Raw genomic sequence first — 19,007 nt, forward strand, 5'->3', positions numbered from 1 at the left:
AAATGTCGTCATATTGGAGATACATGCTTTATTTCACTGTGCTGAATTTTTTATATGGATTTGCTACATTCTTTCTAAGTCATAGTTTTCCCCTTTGTTTTGTTGCTGATAAGAGTTAGGAATGGTCTTAATACTGACCAAGGTTTGCCTACAGTGGGGGGAATAGTCATCTCTTTCTTCAAGTTTCCATCTGTGATAACATTAGTTTGTATCATCATTTTACTAATTAGAGAGATTTGACAAGAGGTATGTCGGTAAGAGATCACAAGCAAGACTTTTTGTGTGTTTTGACTCAGGAAGCTACTGGATTGGATTTGCAACCAGCTGCTCAACACAGTCATGGAGACATAATAGCAAGTTTCTACGGTCTTAGTTGTCGGACTGGTCCCAGACACCATATTCAAACTGGAACCTTGAGAAATAATCACATCAATATATCTGCTATTTGTTCAACTTCATACTGACCCTTGTTGATCTTCCTAGGAACCTGAATAGAAAGACCACTGTAAACTTGGAGTATGGGGGAGAGGGGGCAGTGTTCCACTATCAACCTACAAGTTATTAGCAGCAGACCATATGAATGTTGAGAATTATATCTTATATATTATTTCCATTTTTGGAAGGAATATCGTAATGCCTTTATATACAGCTCTTTCTCAAATTCTAAGCCTGCCTCTTTACTGTCTCTGTAATCATTTCATGGTTTAAAGACAAATTTACATACAAATTCATAACATATTCTCATATCTCATACTAGAAGACCTATCTAGATTCCTATCAAAATCATGTTGTGATAAAATATCAGTCTTAATCATGAGTATACTGAAACAAAAAGATTCATCCTCCTCAGATAAAAATGAAAGGCTATAATTGTACCAGGAATTAAAGATAGTTTTCCTGAACAATAACTCAATAAATTCACCTTATGCATATGTTGCTGCATATACTGCATGATAATGAAATGCAATCACAAGAGAGTTCAAGTAACCTAGTCGAAGGATGCATCATAGTGGTGCAGGGCTTGGCTAGCTTGCATGAAATTCTGGATTTCATTCGCAGCTGTAGAAAAAAAAAAGCCCCCCTCATAAATGAAAGCAAATCTTGAAGAGTAGTATCTTAATTATAAATGGTTCAGGCCCCAGTATCTGCGAGGGCTTTTCTCGAGAGATTACAAATAGACTGGAGTATATCCAATTAAAAACCAGATTGACAAGAATTTTTCTTTATTCTCACTGGCAACACTCAGATAACTCATTCAGAATTAGGGATTCAAGTACTCTTAATGACAGCAGGGCTCCACTTTCCACTCATTCTGGCGTTACTGTCTCTGCATACAGAAACACTAGGACTCCTGTCAATGTGTACGCGCTTGTGTAAGCATCCATGTGTTAAAAATTATCAGAAAAAAATGGTACTGTTCATTTTTTTCCTCTTCCTTTGAAGATTTAAAATATTTCTCTCTGAACATGTTATCTCTAACTACAACAAGCACAACAAAACTAAGTCTTTTGCATGAATTTAGCATTTGTATGATGTGACTTTGCATGAAAAATATGCATATTCATACATGAACAAAGCAAACAAGGCAGACATGACTGAGTGAAATTTCTAAAAATGTATTCTGTAGAAGAATATTATCACTTAAATGGAAGCAAGGGGAAGACCACACAAATCCATACAAAAGTTTCCTAAAGATTAACATTTCCTCAAAAGCAATTGCATATTTACTTTTGTAAATTAAATTATTGTGCTTGAAAATTCAACAGACTAGCTTGTCTGTCCACTTATTAAGCAAAGATGATCAGTCAGACTAAATTAGATAAATTGACAAGCAGGGATATGTGTTTAATGATTCATTGACAGGCATATAGATCTGGACCACCTGCATCATAGCTATTTCTATGTTTGTGGTGGTCCAGCTGAAGTATCACCATATACATGACTTCATCTAAAAGACTCTGATATTTTTCATAACGACCCCTGTAGTCTCATTTAAAGTAGGCAATGAGAAGCACACCTTGGAGGTGACATTAGTGTTCAGTGGTGTCCTCCCAGAATCTTGTGAAAGTGATTAAAAAGCCATAGGCGAGAATCGATGTATGGTTTGAAACTGGTTCAGCATCTCTCCTTTTGTCTCCCCGGTGATTCTGTGAACTGCTTTCTTGTCACTCTTTTATACTAATACATGCACCCACCTAATCCATTTTCCTTGAAGGAAGTAGGTCATATGTAGAAATGGACCCCTAAAGATACATGTGTACTTATTTGCCTTTAGCTTGTGATTGATCCCAGTCTTTGTAGGCAGCTCTCTCTTTCACGCTATGAAAACACTTATTGTTCTTCACAAAAAAGGATGAAAGCTTCATTACAATTCATTCTCCCCTTAGGGTCCCAGATGATAAAGGTGGCTTCAGCAATGTGAAACATGCTGAGAATTTGCTGCAAGCTGGCTTTCCCACAACAGAAGAGCCCGCAGGCAAGTAAGGTGGACCAATTAAGGCACTCCTAGTAATTCCCAATGCTTTCTTAAGTCAGGTATTAATTATCTGTACATTCATTAGGGATGGAACATTCTTTCTGCTTATTAAGACAATACTTGGACCTTACTATGGTTTTGTAAAAATCACCTTTGACTCTGAGGAACGTCTGCTTTAACTTGTCAGGCTGATTAAGCTCTGCTATGCCAGAATGGAGATTTCATTTTCCTTGAAGTCCTTTGAAATCCACATGGTCAGAAGGCAATATATCTCCTTACAAAATATTTTCAAATTTTCTCAGCAAAAAACAGGAACCACTGTGTTGTTTGAGTACATAGAAACTATATCACAGTCAATGTCCTTTATTTATGGCTAGAAACCAAATATGAGTGAGTACATCCCATGTTCCTCTTTTTGGGTCTGGCTTACCTCACTCAGGATAGTGTTTTCTAGTTCCATCCATTTGCCTGCAAACTTCAAGAAGTCCTTGTTTTTTACTGCTGAGTAGTACTCTAATTCTAGCCATAAATAAAGGACATTGAGCCTATAATTCGGGTTCTTAGAGAAGCTAAATAAGAAGGAGAACCCAAAGAAAAACATAGGCATCCTCCTGAACATTAACCTTCATCAGGCGATGAAAGGAGACAAGAGACAGAGACCCACATTGGAGCACCGGACTGAAATCTCAAGGTCCAACTCAGGAGCAAAAGGAGAGAGAGCACGAGAAAGGAACTCAGGACCGTGAGGGGTGCACCCACAGTCATTACAATAGTTGGAAATTAAGCTAGGAATTGCTTTTACTATCCAAGCATTGTATTTTAAAAGGCATAATTTGAAGAACAACGAAGCTACCTTACCTGTGGATGCCCCATGGGTCTGAAAGCTGATTTAGAATGATTAGTTGCTAGTCACTAATGTCTTTGTCATTGTTGATACAAAGAGTGTCGCTCTTCTTATCGTACAGAAAGTAAATGCACATTGTGTTTGCTTAGTTCATAATATTCCCAACAGGCTTTTTGTAAGATACTGTGCTGTATTTTGCACAGTCTTTCTTGACTGTTATGCAATGTGCAACAAAATTATCATTGAATTAATACTTTGTATTTGAACTTGGCACTCTAATTAAAGAGACACATTTTAAGGTTAAAAACAAAAACAAACAAAACAATTTTCACTCCAGATTCTTTCTCTTACCCAGTCCATTGCACTGATCAGTGATTTCCTTTACATCAACCTCATAAATGTAGTAAGGATTTTATGTGTGTGTTTATAAAATAGTAAGATTTAATATGTGAGATATATTGAATATTGAGCCATGCTAGACTGATGTTTACCCACATGCTTTACTAATGTTATTATTTTAAAACTTTAATTTTTTCAGTGTTTTTAATACCATCGAATCTCTACAACATTAAGAATCCTACATTATCACAGAAATTTATCACATCCTCCTGGAATACTTTATATGCCGAGGTGTCTTAATCCCTCCTGTACATCTTAAGTGTTATGGCGTAAGAGTTGTCTAGAAACTGTTTAAACTGTTTTCTGCAAGTCTGCCTAAACTACAGAATGTAGTTTAATTGTTAGCACATGGCATCCCTGGACACATTCAGTACTGCCTCATTGTTTCCTTCCATCTGCCAACTCATAGAAACCTTACTAAAATAAGTGAAGTTGAGAATGAGCCAGTTTTGGAGTAGCTTTAGGAAGGACACGTGTACTCTATATGGAGAAGGCAAAGCTAGTGATACACAGGAGTATAGCACAATCTCTTGCCAAATGTGGCATTTCCAAGTCTGGACTAAATCTCATCAGTTTCCTCAGAGACAGGGCAGGAAGAGATTGAAACATAACTTTTGTGTACTATCGACCTGGAATTTCTTTCAACGTTCAGCTATGCAATTCCAGTTTCCTCCAAGCCTCAGATGGTTCCATTATCTGGTGAATTAGGATGAGTAGAGATATGTACGAGCAATGGAAACGTCTATAGGGCAGCATTGGCACTTTTCAAAAGTTTTGCTGAACCATGAAGAAAGTGGAAGCTGCAGAAGCCGAGGTCAACAAAACATATTTCCTCACCTTGCATGCAACACAGCAAGAAATTTCAAATATGATACAAACTCCATGGATTTCTTGAATTCAGGAATACAAACGGGCAAGTTCTATTGAAGAACAGATACTTTCTGGTTTATGAAGGAAATATATTTGCAGTTATGACCACTTCCTTTAAAAGACCTAAGCCTGGGTTCACATCCTATGCAGGTTGAACTCTATAAGCCACTGGAAGATTACAGAAACTCTCAGTGATTCCACCGTCAGTGTAACCACTTGGGTACAATGTCCAGAAAGCATCAGATGCTCAAATTTGATAAGAGTTCTGCTCTAGAATTGCATAGTCAACTAACCATAACAGTTTCACAGCCTTTCTACTTAGGCAGGATTCCTCTGCCTGGGACCAAAACCAGTGAAGCTTTGATGTGAGGGACAAGATGATATAAAAACTGAAAATAAATTAGGTCTCAACATTTATGCTTGCTAAGAACATAGGAGATCGTCTATGTAGTAATAATTTGCATACATAGTACCTATATGGGTCAGATAAAAGTAATTTATCAGTGATATTGAGATGGCTCAATCTGTAAAGGATCTTGCTGCCTAGCCTGAGATCCTTAGATCAATCCACAGCATCCACATGGTAGGATGAGAGAATAGGCTGCAAAACTGTCCTTTGACCTCTATGAATTTGACAAAGTATGCTCGAGGACACATACAGACTTGCACTCACATAATAAGCAACAGAACAATATCTAAAGTATTTGATGAAGGGGGCACATCACAACACCTTTTAGGACATTTGCTTTTGTTGCTACTCTGGACATCAGTAGTTGCTACTCTGGTATCCAGGTAAAAAGAAAACAGAAAATTTTCAGTTGCCTTAAAAAATGAAGAGAGTATTTATGACACATGGTAGAAACGTTTATTTTGCATTCAAGTAGATCTGAGGACTTAGGTGGGTCCCATTGCAATTGTCTTGTATTGACACATCTTCATGGCCCCTCTTCTGACAGGTGAAGCTCCTGTGGGCACCTAGAATGACTAATTACACTTGTGCCTCTCCTAATCCTCAATAGCAATTTGTCCTGGGCCTCAGATCATCTCAGTATCTGCTTAATCTCCTGCATCTCTTTCTTTCCCTCTCATTCACTTTATTTCCTCATTTCTCACCATTTTCTTCATTCCTGGAAATCTTTGATTAATAAACCCACATTAATAAACACCCTGTCCAGTTATACCACAACATCACACTCATTTCACTAAATCTGATGACATTTTAATAACGTTAAAAAATGGGTATTTTGTTTGTTTCCAGTTTCTTATTTGTTTCTTTTATAGTTCAGGAGACACATTCAAGCATAGAATGAATTCTCTGTCTTCTTTTATTTTTTTTCATCAGGGAGGAGTATTCTAACTGGGGAAAAGCTAAGGTCCTATGCCCAGCAGTAAATGCTTCCTGGGGGTGGGGGGAAGTTCGTATACCACATTTTCTCCTATGCTTACAATGCTTAAGAAATATCAATTTATTCCTTTGTTTGTTTATTTGGCTTTAAGTTTCATTAAGAAATGGATGAAAATAATCATCGTATCATCAGCCAACAGGATAATATCAAATTTATAACAAATTGATTTAGTAAGTGTATGATAGCCTCTTAGTTTTGTATAGCATAACTAAAAGTATCATGCCATTCTTTAGTTGTTACTGCATGAATATGAATTATATATGTTGAATTTATTCATTTTTCTACCATCTTCAGCTACAGCTCTCTATGAAATATCTCTTTCTCAGAAAGTAGAAAATTTATCATATGATTGCCTAGTCCTTATTTGAGCTCCTATGAAAGATGTGTACTGTAGACATAATTCTGTGGTAGAAAACCATGGTTTAACTCTAAAACCCAAGTATTAGGACTTGAACTTTATTTAAGCATTTTATCTTTGGTCACAAAACTGAGTAGCATGGAGCCACCTAAGATATTAATATTATTTTTTTGAATATCACAAAGTAAGATATCTTGACTCAGTCTTGTTTCCAAGATTTATTTTAGAGGCATGTATGGTCAGTATCAGACTGTATTCTTGTGGGAGAATAAACTCTGTATTAGGGTTAGGACCCATAATGAGGGAAACATGAAACTTGACCTATTTATGGTACTTCCAGTCTAATGAGTATGGATATTCAGAGAGCAAGCAAGCTCTGAAATAATGACATGGAGACTCCCTCCTTAGCTAAGCAAAAGCAGGACTTCTGATAGTGCCTGTTGCTAGGCCTTCTAGCAGCATCGTGTTGCCCCTCATTGGCTAGATACAATCAGGACTTCTGACAGCATCAGGCAGACTTCAGTTTGATTCTTCTCAGCCTGGTAAGCCTTAAATTCCTATGTATTCTTCCTCTTTTATTTATTCCATTGGTTCTCAGCAGGATCCAGAGTTCTTTGCTGAGAACTTGTTGGCCCAGCCTCAGGAGGGCGCACCTACTGTACTGCACCTGTCTTAGATTGCTCTGCCAAACAAGCTCTTGCCTGTTGTTGCCTACCATCCCTCCAAGAGCATGCATTGCTTCAGAGCTGACAGAGTGGGGGTCTAGGCAGTAGCCTTTTGGAATAAAAATCACCAACCATGCATAACTTACTGTGGAGTACTACCAGAAGAATGCCTAAGAGTCATTAACACCTAACGAGTTGCCTTAGTTACTGTCTGATGATGTTGGATCTGTTGTAGGAGACATTTAGTAAGAATTAACAATACCACCTTGCCAATTAATGCATATGTAAGCATTCAGAATGGATCAAATAGCCTTTTTATATTATGCCAAACCTCTTCAAAAATCAATAGTCAAATGCCATAACTTTTACCCTCAATATAACAATTTGGTAGGACAATGTTGGCAAGAAAGGAGAATATATACATTAACCATACTGGGTTATTCCATACTTGGTGGAAGCAAGTTGATCCATGACTGGGCATACATCTCTTACCAGGACCCATATTGGAATCATTGCAGTCTGAGAAAAAACACAGGCATGTTCTCTCTAATGGATTAGCAGGAGGACTGACAGCTGCCATTGGAGGGAGATAACATCTCTCCATCTCACTGGGGGCAGGGGTGTGTTCCTTAACAGAAATTCCCAGTGCTTGAAAGCTGGGATGAGGCTCTTATAGTAACTGAGAAAGTTCATATGAAAAAAGACATCTGTTAAGGTCTGATGAGTATCTCTCCTAGCCTCTGGTGAGACAGACAGTCCTGGGCAACAGCTCCTCATGAGTTCTATTAGCCGTCTCCACAATGGCTTGTCCATGTGGATTGTAGGGGATGTTAGCGGTATGGGGAGTCTTCCAAGACCCCAGAAAGTCATGAATTGTTGAGAAGCATAGGCAGAGTAATTATCAACCTTAAGTGCCCTAGGTACCCCCATAACTATCCTTGGCTGACATAAGGGTCTTGATAGCATTGATTGATTTACCCCCAAGATAGGATGAGGACATAAACAATTAAGGAACAGGTATCTATTGTTACATGAACATATTTAAGATTGGAAAAGGGGAACAATGTAGTATATACTTAATGAAATTGTAATGATTGCTGAGGAGCTAGGTGGCAAGGGGCTATTATTTGCACCTTTAGGTGTGGCCATAAAATGAACTTAAACATGGGAGAAACACAAGTTTGATGAGGGGCATCAAGGAAGGAAGAATTGGCAGGTGGGCTCAGCATCTCGAACAGCATGCTGGGCTTTGGGGTGGGGGAGAGAGCTGTGGAGACTGGAGTTTTAACAGACTACTCAGCCTGAGAGACTCCAGGGGATTTGATGTCAGTGAGCGGTGTTCCAGAGAGATGAAGCAGGACTCAGCCCCAGGAAGGTGGCTACAGGTTGGGAGTCTGATGAGGTGATGGCCAAGGCCCTGCCAGCTATTACATATTCAAGTGTCAATATCACACCTCTCCAGGTTTCTACTGGATTAGCCCATTTGATGATCTTCTCAAAACCCTCCTTGGCAATAGAATGTGCAAAAGCAGTAGTAGTGCCTTTCCCAGCCTCTTTATTTGTGTTGTAGGTAACAACTTGAACAAGTTTAGCTCTGATATGTTTGTATTTATCCTTTAAATCAATTGACTTTGCAACAATGGCCACATCTTTTGTTACTTTGGGACTTCCTCAGTTCTGTTCAATAATCACTGTTCTTCCTGTTGGCCCCATTGGTGGTACTGGCTTGCCAAGGTAGCTGCCCATGTGTAGGGGCATAGTAGCATCCAGTCCTCCAAATGGCGGCTGGGCTCAAAAAAGCTGCTGTTGACAGTTGACTTGGTCTGAGTCAGCGAAGCAATGAGCATGGGTCAAAGGTGGCGGTGCAAGTTGTACATAGTAATGACAGGCCTTGCAGACTGAGGGGTTCAAAACTGAGCCCCCACCAGGCCACACTTGCCCCCACAGCCAGCCAGGCCAGTGTGGCAGCACTAGGCCGAGCAGTGATAGCCATGTGCTTCAGCACCGGCTAATCCTCCGCAATCTGTCCTGGACCTCCTGTATAATCAATGGGGGCCTCCACACCTCAACTGCTCTAAAAGCACTATGGCAGAGGTGTGGCTTCCCACTGTGTGAATGTAGCCAATTAGGAAGCAGCACATGCAGTCTTAACTGTGGCTGCACTCTCTGTAGCTGGCCTCTTGTCTTCCCTTCATCAGATGTAGAGTAGGGAGATCAGACAGGGAATGGATGGAGGTGAAGGAGAGGCTACCCATTCTGTAGAGGAAGACAACAATCAACGGGGTGGGAAACTGTGTACGTGCCTTTGTAACCAGATGGGCAGATAAACCTGACAGACAGCTCAAAAGAAGGTAAGAATAGGGGTGCTGCGCACTGCAGCCCCGGTCTGCGCTCTATGCGCTAGACCCCAGTTCGCGAGCTTCAGGCAAGGGGCTGGAGGTTGAGAACACAGACGCAGAGACAGACCGACACGCAAACCTTTAAACACTGATACCACCCCCCCCCCCTTATTAGCACCATGTAGGCTTAAATACCCTGCAGTCAATGGTCAACAGGTGAAAATCCCATCCTCTGATCCTTTAAGCTAGGCACAGCTTCTAGTAACTTCAATTAGAAGGTTCTAGCAGGGAAAAGCAGTTGAAGGCCAGGACTCATTAGTCCCAATGTAGGAGTCCCAACCTTTACCTGCCAAAGGGACTGAGGGATCTTTTCACCAAAAAACACACCCTGTTGGGGGAGCTGTCCAGCATCACGAGGTTTGTCTAGTACCTATTGTGAGCAAAACTCAAGCCTAGCCTGTTTGAATGCTCACATTCCTGGACCTGGATAGAAGTGGAAGGACCTTGGACTTCCCGCAGGACAGGGAATAAGGACTGCACTTCATTCTCGAGAGGGAGGGGGAATGGAGTAGGGGGGAGGAGACAATGTGTGGGAGGAGGGGGAAGGAAATGGGAAACGGGGAGGAGGCGGAAATTTTTTTTTCAACAACTAAAAATAAATAAATAAATAAAAAATTACAGCACTATTGTGGGGGAAAAAAGGACTCTGACCAGGCAAAATCTATGTTAGAAGCTCCTGATCAGGATGCTAGATGTTGCTGGGCCCTAATGTCTTCTTCGATTGAGGGGGTGAGAAGGCACAGTGTCATCATCTCAGATGTTGGGAGTCAGTTAGAAGGCATGCAGCAGAATTGTTTATTTAATTGTGGGAGAAATATGTATATACCCTCCTAGCACCCAGACGTTCTGATCCGTTGACAGGGCTTGGACATTCCTTATTGGGAACCTCAGGCAGCATCAGATCATCTGTCATTGACTAGTCACACTCAGGATCTCTCAGAGCATCAGGCAGATTCCAGGTAGGCTCCTCTCAACTTCCTACAAAGTGTGTATATTATTTTAGAAAGTTTCAATTGCATTGTATTTTCCTACTGCCCATCAAATGGCCCTTAATCTTAGCTGTCTCTCCATAGATCCCCTTTCTTGTACCACACTTCTCTCCCACTCCCCATGGGGTCTTTCCTTTTTTAGTCTATGACCCCATCCATCCATAACTATTTATTCTATTTCCATTTTTAAAGAGATTTATATGTCCCCACCTAGTCACTTACACTACACTTCACCTTTGATGTTCTAAGGATTGAGACTTGGTTATTATTGACATACAGCTAACATCTCTTATGTAAGTGAATATGTATCATATACCATGTTTGTCTTTCAGGGTTTGGAATACCTCATTCACAATAATTTTCTTTCTAGTTTGTCTCATTTACCTGAAATTTCATAATATAATTTTTAAACACTTTAATAATACTTCATTGTGTAAATGTGCCCCCTTTTAAAAATTCTATTCTTCTATTGAGAGATATTTAGGTCATTCCCAGGTTCTGACTATTATCAATGGCCATGGTTGAGCAAGTGTCTCTATAGTAAGATGAAGTGTCTTATGGTTATAAGACTAAGAGGGAAAAAGCTGGATCTTGATGTAGATAAATCGGCATCTTCACGCAGAACCGCCGCACTGATTTCCATAGTGATTGTACAGGTTTATACTTCCCTACATTCACATCTTTACCAGCATGAGCTGTCACTTAAAAAAAGAAATGATCTTAGTCGTTCTAACAGGTCAGAGTAGTTTTGGTTTGCATATGCCTGATGCCTAGGAATTTTCAACATTTCTTTAGGTGTTTCTCATGCATATGAGTTTTCTCTTTTTAAAATTCTATGCTTAAATCTTTCTCATGCATATGAGTTTTCTCTTTTTAAAATTCTATGCTTAAATCTGTTCCAACTTTTGATTGGGTTATTTGATTCCTTGATATCTAGTTTTTTTTCAGTTCTTCACGTATTTTGAATATTAGTCTTCAATTGGATATCTTGTTGGCCAAAATCTTTTCCCATTCACTGGTCTTCTTCTTTATTCAAATCATGATGTCTCTGGACAGAATCACCTAAGGGATTCCATTGAATACCTGCTAGAATTTGGGGGTTGATGTGAAGCAATCAGTCTGGGGAGAGACACTGGAGAGAAAGATACACATATGATGCACTGGAACTGAGGAGAGCAGGTGGAGGTAGGTGCTGCAGGTGGTTCCCTAAAGAACTTGGTGTTAAATTTGGAGGAGTGGAGGATGACAAAAAGGTTCTGCCATAAGTCTACCTGTTTCTCTGGGTTGAATGGCCCAAGGGTTTCCATGAATTTTTCTGAATTTGGGGGGGGGGCTTGGTTAAAACTATAAATAGGTAGGAAGAAGCAAGTTTAATAACAGCATAAAAACAACAACTCACTGTTGCTCTCATTTAAACTTGATATCCTAGGTATAAGTAGATCCACTAGTAATACTGATTTCAAATGTTATAAATTCTTTGTGTTTTATTACATTTACTCTGCGTTATGTTAGCAGGGTTTTATTAAAGAAACCTACCATGTATAATGTTAGTAAAGAAAATATAAACATGAAGGAAATGAGTTTGTGAAGATTCTCAACCTTTGCCTGTGAGGTGCCATGCGATGTGTTCTGACTTCTTCCACATGCATTGCTGTGTGCAGCCTCTCATGAGTTGCTCAGAAACAGGTGTGGCTGTGATACACAGACACTGCTACCTGACATAAGAATTGTGCTAATCTAATTCTGCTGCACTTCATTATATGAACCAAATGACGATAAGAAAGCATTAAAGTAATTTACAATGTTGTGTACCATTCAATAAAACCTCCGAAAATAATTCTTACAATGTTGATAAATTTTTGTCACTACAATTTTGATGTTAAAATTAAATTTTAAAATCTGTGTGATTATATTAGCACCTTTGCACCATGAAACTATCAGAATATTAAAGAAATACTAGCATCCATACCTTATTAGACATCAGTAACCCCCCCTCCACCATGCACAGTTACTGTAACAGATGGCAGTAATGCAGACATTGGGAAATACTTCTTAGCAGGAGCATAACTTATTCAGAAAATAAAAATGCAAATTAATTTACTTTGCTGCAGATTCAGATGAGATGATGTTAAAAAATATAAAGATTTGTAAACTAATATCATGGGGTGCTTTTTAAACATTAAGCAACACCAGAAATGGATTATAACCCTGAGATAATAAAGAAGATTGATTGCCGAAGTGAGGGCATATAATCTACATAAAAATAACCATGGTAAAGCGTTGTGCTGATTGTATATGCTTAATCCATTACAGCATGAGTGGGGTTATCCAGCCCAAAGCACTAGTGTTTGATGAAAGTGCTAGTGATAATAAAGAATAACTACTTGTGATGACATTACTGCTAATGTGAATGGATTTTTAACTTTCCACAATTCAACCTCTAGTTATGGATACACATTTTTATTATATTCAGTTCTTCCTGGGAACATTAAGAATGCCAGGGTTGTATAAACACAATTAAGTTTATGATGAAAAGAAAGCAATTCAATCTTTTGGAGAGCCAGAGAGTAAGCAACTTACTACTGACTTAGTACATAAACTTAATAAAGTTTGTTCTGTCCTCTGGGTCTACATGTTGAACTACTGAAGCAAGGTAGCAATATAGCATTTGCCTAAAATGAAATAACGTGTGAAATTCAACTTCTGATCCATCTGTGAAGAGCTTATAGAGTTGACAGTGGACCGAGGAGGTGCACAATAATTCTATATTTTTTCTTTTAGGAACACGAGACTATCTGGACCAGCCAGCTGTCTCTACTACTAAAACAGCACTTCCTGCGTGAAAACGGGAGCTTCATCAATGGAACTCTCATGATGGAAATAGAGAACCAATCCTGCAATTTGTGTTCCGCCTTCCACAAGTGCATAGCCCCTCCCCACATAAAAGATATGTATATGCTATATACACACTTCCTGTAAATAAATAAATAATAAAAATTAGGCTGCAATCAAGCCTTATCTCTGCTTCAGTGCACAGTGCTCCTCCCTCTCTTTTCTCCCCCTTTATTTTTTTCCCTCCCTCATGCTTATGAATGTTTAGTAAATTATCTCTAGTTTCCTGCCTTATTGTCATTCTCATTATCTAGAACAGAGGTTCCCTAATGAAAAGGCCTTGCCTGTTTACTTGTCTATCACAGAGTTAATAAATTTTTTTTTAACTAAAACTTTCCCTGTTTCTTGAGAATTCTTGTCCCCCACATTAAGGCTTCCAATCATTTATGATCATGTCTTATTCTCTGACGAATTTCAAAAGCAGATTGTCTGTAAAACACATTGAGCCTTGTGGAAAAAAGTAATTGTTCAAAAGTGATTAAGAACGCCAAAACAATAGAGCTCTAAACTGAACCCAGGTGCTTCTGAGTCTGCAGTTTGCATACATATGAAGCAAAGCCTTGTTTCAAGGATGGCACGTTGAAAATTTTATACAAACACAAAGGCAACAAAAGCATTTTTCCACATTTTTAATGCACTTTTGTTTATAACTAGCTAGCAATAAAAGACATGAAGACACCCTTTTTGTGATTTTATTACATCTTTATATTTTGAGGTTATGATTACATCATCCCTTATTCCTTTCTGCCCTCCAAACCCTTCCATTTACTCCTGCTTTCTTTTTTCAAAGTTATGACTTCATTTTTTACTAAATTGTGTTAACATGTCATATGCATTGTTAAGTACAACTTGCTCAGTCTGTATAATGTTATTCGTATGTGTGTTTTCAGGAATGACCATTTGATATTGGATAACTTATTGGTATGTTCTTTCAGTGAGAAGCTTATTTCTCTCCCTCTTGGTATTTTTTTAATTGCCTGTACTTCTTTTTAAAGTGGAGTATAGAAATTCAAATAGTGGAGAAGGCTATTATAGGGAATTCAGGATAGAGAAATGTTGGCAGTTGAAGCACCCCACTAAGAATAAGTCTTGTGTGATTTTCAAGTTCATTGCTAATTATATGCATATGCTAGAGCTCTGTACATTTTTAGTACTATATTTTCACAATATCTTGGTGTATCTGTGACCTGAAGTGTGGCACCAACACTTAATGGCCCTATTTAAAAAAAAAACAATATTTACTTCCAGTTTTAGCTGCAGTGTGTATTAAGTACCAATGTGAGTAAATACATTGCAGTTTGACTAAACAGAAGTGAATATGGAATGACTTCAAAGATGAAAAATACTATGCTACACTACCTTGAAGAATTGGAGTTGACTTATTTCAGTATGGCCCAAGGTAAATAAAACTACATAGGACAAAATGAAAAGTTTTAGTATTAGTATCATAACTGCAGCTCTTTAGTTAAAGGGTTTCTTGCCTGAACACCCAACATGTGGTACAACATACATGAAGATAACTGAACAGAGCCATTATATGACATGTAATCACATACAGGGCAGGATGCAGCATACTTTCTTCTCTAGAATTTATACTTTGTATATCACATTCTTATACATATCAGTCACAATAACAACATGATATTTGTTTTAGAGTCTACCAAAGCCTGTACTCAGAACATCTATAACACCCTGCCTACAGCCCAATAACGCTCCTTATAGCCTTCCCGGTTTCCCCAACAGTACTCCTTTCCCTTGTCAAAATACTCTGGCCCACAACTCTGGTAGAAGCCACCTGTTCTTCAAAAGGCCAAGCCAATACTCAGACTCCAGATGTCTACTGGTCTACCAGAGGCCAAGCCAATACTCAGACCCCCAGAAACCCTATCTTTGCTCTACCAGAACACCTGGAATCCCAGAGGACACATCACTATTCAGAACACAAAAGGCCATGCCAGAACCTAAAACACCAGAAACCCTTTGCAAGATCAGAGGCTACACCATTGCCAGGAACCCCGGAGGCCATGCCAGTTCCCAGAACCCCAGAGGTAATGCAGCATTCAAACCTGTAGAGGTCAACAGGCTGCCAAAACCCCAGCAGAAATACCCTACTAGACCCGAGAACTCACCAGTCATGAAAACCACAAACCATCAGAACAGAATATCAGAAATGAAAGAGAAACAGTGGAAAAAAGCATTCATTCTACAAATATAAACTCAGAAATTGGCATCTAAAATTACCCCAAACTCGGATGCCTAAAATGGAGACTAAATGTCAAATGGGCCAGGTCAAATAAATTGCAGACTCTAAGAGATCCTAGATGCCAGCCCAGAGTACTATATCCAGCAAACATTTGATCACCAAAGATGGATAAAATAAAATATTACATGACAATAATGAACTTAAATGATTTTTAATAATTATTAAAATAATTAATTTAATAATTAATTTATATTCACCCCCATAGATGGTAACAGAAGGAAAAATCTTTCATGAGTAAGCTAACTATACTCTTGAAAACACAGGAAATAAGTAATTTCACATCAGTAGAACTCAAGGGAAACATACACTACCATGAACATCAGCACTTCCAGAAAAAAATAACAGAAATTAATGATAATATGCTATTAATGTTTCTCAAAACCAATGGACACAAATTCCCATTGAAAAGACATGGAGTGGCGGAAAGGATATGAAAGCAGGATCCATTTTCTGCTGCATACAAGAAGCACATCTCAACATCAAAGATATACATCACCTCAGAATAAAGGGCTTGACACATATTTTTCAAGCAAATGAACCAAATAAGCAAGCTGATATAACCATTATAATATCTATCAAAATAGATTTCCACTCAAAATTAATCCAATGTGATAGAGAAGGACAATACATACTTATCAAAGGAAAGAAAATTCCACAAAGATTATGTGTCAAATATGAATACATATATATCGAAAACAAAAGCATCCACATTAGGAAAAGAAACTTGACTTAGTCTTAAATCACAGAATGAACCCCATACATTAAAAGTGGGAGACTTCAACATGCCACTGTCATAAATAAACAGGTCTGCAGAGGGAGACGGCTTGTTCGTCCTGGCCACCCAGAACCAAAATACTCACACAGAAACTGTATTAATTAAATCACTGCTTCGCCCATTTGCTCTAGCTTCTTATTGGCTAACTCTTTTATTAATTTAACCCATTTTTATGAATCTGTGTATCGCCACATAGCAGTGGCTTACCCAAAGTTTTCAGTGTATCTCTCTAGGGGCTCCATGGCTTCTCTCTCTAATTCTGCCATCTTTTTCTTAGCATATGGCCTAGCTTTTCCTATTTAGTTCTGTTCTGTCCTTGCCGCCTGCTCAAAGCAGTTCTTTATTCATTAGCCAATAAAAGCAACATATAGACAAAAGGACCTCCATCACCACAGGTCATCCAAACAAAATTTAAATAGAAAATAATGGAACAAGCCTGGGAACGGGGAGGACCTTTGATGGAGGAAGGTCATTGGCTAATAAAGAAACTGGCTTGGCCCATTATATTGGTTAGAACAAAGGTGGGTGGAGTAAACAGAAGAGAATGCTGGGAGGAAAAGGAAGTGAGGTCAGAAGTAATGCAGCTCCTGTCAGAGCCAGACGCCTCTGACAGAGAGGCATGCTCTGCTCTCCCGGGCAGATGCATGCAATGAAGCTCCTCTGACCCAGGATGGACGTAGGCTAGAATCTTCCCGGTAAGCGCACCTTGGGGTGCTTACACAGATGATTAGAAATGGGCTAAATTAACATGTAAGAATTAGCCTAGAAGAGGCTAGATAGAAATGGGTCAAGCAGTGTTTAAATGAATACAGTTTGTGTGTCATTATTTCGGGCATAAGCTAGCCAAGCGGCCGGGGTGCTGGGGACGCAGCCCAGCCGCTCCTATTTCAACAGGCCTTGGACTTCCCACCGGGCAGAGTACCCTGCCCTCTCTTAGGGCTGGAAGAGGAGGGATGGAGTGTGAGCGGGGAGCAGGAGGGAAATGGGAGGAGGGAAGGAAGTGGAAATTTTGAATGGTATTATTTATAAAGTAGTGAAAAAATTACCTCAAGCTTGGTCCAAATTAGTGATACTCCCTCCAGGAAACCTAAGAATGAGGCTGAGACTGAGAGTTGTCTCCTTCTATTTATAATTCTCTCTAGTTCTGGCATAAAGGGCATGCACCACTTATACCTGGTTTCTATGGCAAGCTAGTGTGCCATTGCTGCCTGGTCTGTAAGTCTGACCAATGTGACTGTTTTAATGTTCTAATCTTCGGACAAGCTTTATTTATTAAAATATAAATGAAATGCCACTACAAAATTCCCAACACAATTCGTTATAGACCTTGAGCAAATAGCACCCAAGTTCATGGGGCAGGGGTTGGGGGACAGGACAGCTATAACAATCTTGTACAATAGAGGAACATCCATAGCAACCATCATTCCTTTTCAGCTTAATAGTTTTTCCAGGCATCATGGTTATATTTCACAGATGTCAGCTGTCCATATTGAACCTGTTTTAACACAATTAGTTTTATTATAAAGTAGAAATTTCCAGCAATATTTGAATAGCTATATTATGTCAATTATATTGGTACTGGATATTGTATACATTTAAGGAAAATGTTGACAGTAACAATAAAGAACCAAGAATGGAAATATAAAATATTGAGTCTGGTTTATTTTTTACTTATGCTTTCTAAACAAATGTGCAAAGTCTTCTATGTTGTTCTCCTAAAATTGTGTGATAAAATGAACATGATCTTTTAAACTATCACTTAGAATTAAATTTCTGCTTTCCTCGTTATTAATTGGATGTTTTTAACAAATAGTTAAAATTTAAAGAGTCTCAGCTTGCAGATATGTAAATTTGAGGATAAGCAAACAGAATTGGTTAAATGTGAACATTCCCTCACACATTGATTGACAGAGACTAAATTTTGGATAAGCAGGTGTTCCAGCTATGTTTAATAATTCTATTTATACAGCACCAAAATTGCATATCTACAACCCAAATTCATGATCTAAATAATAGACATATCCTTTTACCTAATCTCTCTGACCCTTATCTGCATCTACTGACAAGCTGCTTCAAATTAGGATAAATTTTCATTAGCTAACCCCCAGTCTTGTGAAATCAATATGGAAACAAAAATTCACAAGTATTTTTTATATATTAATGCTTGATTCAAAACTCCAACATTGTAATTTTATTCTTAAATTATTTCCAATTTTTGTTTCTGCTTCCTGGGTTTTCAAGAACTTTTCTCTAAAATTCTAGTGCCAGTAACAACAAGATCTAGTAAGGAAAGTAAATAAGTTTGTAAGGAAAAAGGGGACATGCTCTGTACAGAACTACATTTTCTTGAAATGAATTGTGTTTATAATTTATTGTTCTTCATTTTCTAGAGCGTCTCCCCAACATAACAAGACAGACTATTATTACCTATCTATGTGCAGAGTAGAACACTGATCCAGAGACCTTAACAGGAAGTGCTGTCCCACATACGATTTTACATGAGTGGTCCTCTAATAGACCATGGCTTGTTCTAGGTATTATTTGTTGCTAAGAACTGACTACAAAGGGGGATCTTGTATGCAGGTTAATAATCTTCATAGAGGACATGAAACTGGATTCCGATATCAATTCCACATGCCTCAACAGTAAACTTTAAGTGACTCAGTGAGCT

The sequence above is a fragment of the Alexandromys fortis genome, unplaced genomic scaffold, assembly GCF_014885135.2.
Source record: "Alexandromys fortis isolate MF-2015 unplaced genomic scaffold, M_Fortis_MF-2015_v1.1 scaffold_15, whole genome shotgun sequence".
NCBI classification, from domain to species: domain Eukaryota; kingdom Metazoa; phylum Chordata; class Mammalia; order Rodentia; family Cricetidae; genus Alexandromys; species Alexandromys fortis.